Source organism: Branchiostoma lanceolatum, chromosome 12, assembly GCF_035083965.1.
Source record: "Branchiostoma lanceolatum isolate klBraLanc5 chromosome 12, klBraLanc5.hap2, whole genome shotgun sequence".
In the NCBI taxonomy this organism is placed as follows: domain Eukaryota; kingdom Metazoa; phylum Chordata; class Leptocardii; order Amphioxiformes; family Branchiostomatidae; genus Branchiostoma; species Branchiostoma lanceolatum.
The window spans coordinates 3,086,592-3,092,310 of record NC_089733.1 but is presented as its reverse complement, the minus strand read 5'-3'; the positions used below and the strand labels follow the sequence as shown (position 1 = coordinate 3,092,310).

At 45.9% G+C, this 5,719-nt stretch overlaps 1 long non-coding RNA gene across 1 annotated transcript; it reads left to right on the top strand.

The window, feature by feature from the left end:
- The first annotated feature begins 518 nt into the window (after positions 1-518).
- Positions 519-3,946, top strand: LOC136446320 (uncharacterized). Its single transcript, XR_010757554.1, has 2 exons — positions 519-654; positions 1,497-3,946. It is a non-coding gene; the product is annotated as an uncharacterized lncRNA (long non-coding RNA).
- The last annotated feature ends 1,773 nt before the right edge of the window (positions 3,947-5,719 follow it).

The window sequence follows — 5,719 nt, the reverse complement described above, 5'->3', positions numbered from 1 at the left end:
ATTGCCACCCTTTTTTTCTTTGGCCACAATTTCATAACGTATTTTCCCTTGAATTTCGTCACTAACTTGTATTTGCTTCACAAAAAACACAAAAAAAACACACACACTAGAGTGAAAGTTTTAGTCTATTATGTTTTTTTCGTGTTACTGTATAAGGTTGTATACAGTATAATAATCATGACTTCATCATAAATCATCTCCTGAAATTTTTGCGTCATACGATAATCACTTTAGGGGTTGCAGGGGCGGGCCTCAAAAGGGACAAGCCTCTTTGATATACACGGCTTGATATTAAGGTTTTGTGTAATTTTAAAGAACGGCATCTCGATAAACCCCAAGTAAGCCTTCAGAATTACTTACGTCATCATCCAGCCGCCACCAAATACCCTCCCCGGACAGAGCGTACACATGTGCCGCCATAAAATAGTGCGGCCAAATATGGAGCGTCTTATGAATATCTGGCTAGTCTAGATTGTGTTATTGGCTTTAATTGCTTTCGTACTGGCAGGTATAATTTTCTAATAGTGTAAGCTGTCAGAAAGTATTTCATATGGATCTTAGAAGCTTTCCAGATGTGTACGCGCACGGCTACAAAAGAAGTGCGTCGGTCCTGTGTGCCATGGAATTTACTCAGAACAGGGCGGCCATTGTGAGGTAAGGATGTGTGCTAGTTGTAACAGAAAGGGTTTTAGTGTTTTGCCTTATTTTCTGCCACAAAAACCTGCCCAGTTACCTTGTAGTATGGCTGTTTTAGTAATGAGTAAGTACATTGAGGTTCGAGGTTATAACTGTTGTTGTAAAATATTTAATTTCGTGAGGGTCGGGTCATGGCGGCCGTATGTGGGAGACATTTTCTGGCGTTGAATATGTCGGGGAATGCCAGGAGAAAGGTCATCATTGTATTTGTGTGCGTGGAACCTGGAGTCTGTAGGCGATATTTCTGTACTTTTTGTGCGTGTAAATACCAGTTTCTGTTACCGAGTTCTGTAGTCTGAGAACAAAGGACCGGGGTGGTCTGGCCATACGGGTTCTTTGTGTGCACTGAATTCATCATGATTGGTCGGCTGCAGCGCACTGAATTATGATACTGTACTGGAAACCTCGTTAGTGGGCGTAGGGGCAAAAGCACATTATATGGAAGGGCACAAGTATCAGAGAAATTACCTGGGGTCCTGGTTGTTTTTACCTTCGTATTCTTGATTTGAAAATATAACCGACTTACAGCCTTGTATGTGCCATCCTTTATTATAATTATGTACTCAGTTGTTAGACTTGAGCTGCATGCACAAAATATAAACAATGATGACCTAATGGAATCTACACGAGTGTGAAGAATTCGGTAGCTTTTTGTTTTTGAACCCAAAAATATCATGCAAATTAAAATGTGATTAGTTTATTCGTTCCCTCTTGTGTCGCAGTTACACAAAGATACATGTGTGTTCAATAATTGAATGAAATATGTTGTATTAAAGCCTATGTGTATTTCTTTCCCACAGGTCTACGCAGCCAGAAAGGATTGTGACAACACAGATATGATGTCTGAAGTGTTCATTTCAACTGTGGCAAATCATCCCAATACCTACAGAAGATTGCTGAAACAACACACCCAGCCCGTTGAACAACAAAAGCTGCTCCAATGAAACTTCCAGACACATCAAAATTTGCACATAGGTGACAGAGCAAATATGTATTGGCTACGGCGATACATCCAGCTTACTCTGTGTGTTTAGTCAGGTATATCAGTATTACAGCTGTCAAGCCTCTTGGAAACCCAGACTTCGGGGACTGTGCCTCTGGCTCAGTGGGGGCTTGTTCGGCTTAGTTAGATGAGTTTGCTGGATGCCAAAGCCTCAAATAAGGTATCTTCCCCTTTGCTCTTGTTCCTGGTGTCAATCTCTGTAGATGACCCACATGAAAAGAAACATTGCGATAGGCTGTTCCTGTTGTATGCACTGTTCACTTGTCTTCGAGGGCCGACTGTTTCTTGCAAATGGTTGATCCTGCTCTGTTGACTTGAACTTTCCGTTTGCAGTTTTGTTGCTTACCCCACCCATCCTATCTGCCAGTCATCATCTATAGTAAACCTATCTTCTGTCTGTATAGAAAATGCTACATTCCTGTTCAGTTTTCTCATCTAGACACAGTTCTACACAACGTCCAGCTGTGCCTACCATAACACGATAGAAAAACGGATATTATACAGCATGTACAAAGTATGTATCTGTTGAAGTTGCTATATCTCTGCAACTTAGTTCTGTATCAGAGTGTGTCCACTTGTAACGGACTGCCAATCTGCATTTTATTTCTTGATGTACCATCAGTGTAGCCAACCAAACGTCTGAGTTAACACATTCCTTAACCGACATGAACATGGCTCCGCTTGGTGCTTTCAAATTCCCGAGAATTACAACTGCCTGTCACTACATACTATCTCGGCTTCCTAGAAATATCATTGATACTATTTCTTGTCACACGAAAAACATCTTCTGAGGTGACATGAAATTTTTTCATTAGGGTTGTCGCTATGTTCTGCGCAATGGCCAAGGTGGTTTAAAAGTAACTAAGTGCACAAGCATCATAATCATAAGATGTATGCGCTTTATTCCTGAGCAGACAATGTTGAATAGAGACTTGCGCCCTGCCTTTGTGTGACCGCATGGAAAAAAAAATAACTGCCTACCATTGATGATCTATGCCTACAAATGCTACACGATTTCCCTGAAACTGTCCCCTAATCGGTTTGTGTAAGGTGTAGATCTCTTGACAACGCAGCCAGTCCTCACTGGCTGTCTCTTAATTCCGTGATTCTTCTCCGGCACCTCGTTCGTGCCCGGATTAGTGTTTATTCCCAGCCCAGTGCCCACAGTTGCCGTGCCAATGACCGCAAAGTCATGTCTTCATCAGCGTTCGCAAAATGGATGACTCTCCCACGGGGCTCCATGGGCCCCCCCTCCCCAACACTGTGCTAACCATGGAGATTCTGCCGTTCTGGCTGAACGGTTGCAATAATGTTTCCTGATAATTTGCTGTACACAATGTGTCGGAGACACTGATTGGTAGTCTTAAAGACTTCAGAACAATTTTTAGCAACACAAGGCACAATATTACCGGTAATACCATGGACTTCAACAGCTTACCTGGGTGAGATTTCAAGGATTTAAAGCTATGCAAGAGCGAATCGCAACCGTGAGGGAGGAAGCGATCGCACACAAAGATAACTTTGTTCTTATAAAGGTCCGAAGACATAACAATAGCTCTTGCCTTCGCCACAGAGTCAGGGCTTATAGGTGTTTGAAATGTGTCAGATCTTCATCGATGACTAGGCTACTTGCAGCTTTACTTCCTTCTATACCATCGTCAAAGTGCCCAAGACAAGGAAAGGCCTTGTTCATAATATGAAGTCTTGCGAACTTGCGGGGGAATACTCACATTCTTTCCACTGTCTTCCTATCGGTCTGGCCAAATCCTGGGAGTCTTCAGCTTGTGCCATTGAATGTTCCTCCATTTGACATTCAAAAGACTGGTTTGTTCCTTATGTTCTTTTAGGGTCAGACTTAAGAGCTTTGATCTCTTCTCTATACTTAACTCTGGAAGTGGGAAGTGTCTTCTCATTCTTATCAGCTCTATGTTATGGCGGAGCGGCACGAGCTAATCACATTCATGCCTTAAATCGCCGGTGTGACCCAGACCGGATCATCTTCAACTACCAACACTCCCCGTTTGGCCAAACTCCTTCCCATGATTTGAATGTCCATTTCCGCACACCCCACCAATTTGATGGGAATGCCCTATTAACTGTCAAAGCAGCTTTTAGGCATCAATGTTACCTGTGAACCAGTGTCGAGCAAACATCGGACCTCTTCCCCATCAAACTTAACATTTACTTCGAGGTTGCCCCCTATGGTGCGCTGGGCTAAACTATTGTTACTTTGTCCTCCCCCCCCCCCCCCCCCCCAAAGGCACTGAACAACTTACTACGATCTAATCTACTAAACTCCTGGGGCTCGTCTCTACCTATTGTCTCCGCGAGTCGCCACCCGCTGGCGGAGTCTGCCAGTTTGGTCCCGAGCCACGGGCGCCATCAATCCTATCTTAATTGGGTGGAGTCAACGGGTTAGCCGGTAGGGCCAATGACAGGCCCGGGGCCGTATCTGACTGGACAATTACGCATTATGTGCCCGTCTCCCTGACACGAGGAGCAGATGGGCCTCCCGTCTGGGGTATAGCGGTGCCGGTTAGTTCGTCCCGGAGAGCGATAAGCTCGCTCGTCTCTACCTCTTTGCACAAATCTCGGGGTCTTGTCGGCGGGCCCGGCCCATTGCTGTACTATCTTGGCTTGCTGTTCCCTTGTTTTCTCAGCACGTTGTTGCATTTTCATCTTCTATCTTTCCTTGATGTCCTCCTGTCTGGCTGCATACATTTGCTGGAATCGTCTCCTGTTTTTCCTTGCGCTGTCCAGAATGCTGTTGTCTTTTTCTGGATCTGTAGCAGAAAGTGTTTCCAGGCAATCTGCTTTCATCATGTTCTTCATTTCCTCTCTCCTCACTTCACTGTTGTCGTCTTTGTACTTGCCATGAAGAAGCGCATTAAACCTCCGTTCAAAGACAATGTCATGTTGGCCAGCCTGACCTGGAGCGCATCTTCGTCTTCGGCGTCATCAGTGTCGTACAGGGATTTGTAGATTGCCGTGTCTTTTTATGGTTGAATTGGCTGGTCCTGGATGTAGAAAAGTGGTGGGACATCACTGCTAAGGATGAGAGTTGCATCCTTACTCCACTCCTTGATTCGTGCCAAATTTGCACAAATCTCGGGGTCTTGTCGGCGGGCCCGGCCCATTAGCTTTTGCGAAGTGAGTGCGTACGAGCGCACATTCTCTTCCGGCTCTTGTTGCTGGCTATAAAACCTCCCCATAATGATATTCGCCGAGAGGGTGTCTCGGATTTAGAATCACCCGTGGATCCCCTCGTCCCGGGCACTTAGTAGCTTTATCTCCTGTTTTGCATCCCCTTCAAGTTTTGACCATATCAACCGGGCTTGCTGTTCTGGGGAAGCCCCCCAAGTGCGTAGTGACCCCTCGACTTCCTCCAACCAATCTTCAAACGATTGCTTAGGATCATTACCTGAAAACTTCGGTAGCTGGCGGTCCGTACGGACTACTATTGTAGGTTGACCATTAGAGAGACAGGATGTCGAACACCTATTTCTAGGGGGTGACGGGGTTCTGGGGCGGCGGCGCCTACCGATCGGAGGGGGGGGGGGGGGAATTGGACGGAGTACGAGGGCCAAGCCCGTAACGGTATGATGGGTCCAACTCCGGCACGTATTCCGGGGTCCTTACTCTAGGTCTTCGACCCGACACACCACTGCGATCCCTATCTCTCGTACTCGTCGTAAAGAGCCTAAAAGAGACTCCTGGCGTCTCCTCCATCCTCTCAATTGAATCTAGTTCTCTGTTTAGCGTTTCAAAACCAACAGCCATATACTCGACCACTCCTCCCCTAACAGACTATTACACAAATCTATCTCTTCTTCCCTTCAGTTCCATGGGGGGGGGGGGGGGTCTCTAGCCTAGACTACAAGGGCACCCTGGGCACAGATACGGGTCGCATCACCGGAATCATTGGATCAATGGTATTTCCGCGAGGCAAGGCTGTCCCTGCTCTCAACAGCATGCAACAGTGTACCCTTCTCTCTGCTAATGTTTCCAGCACCACCTGCA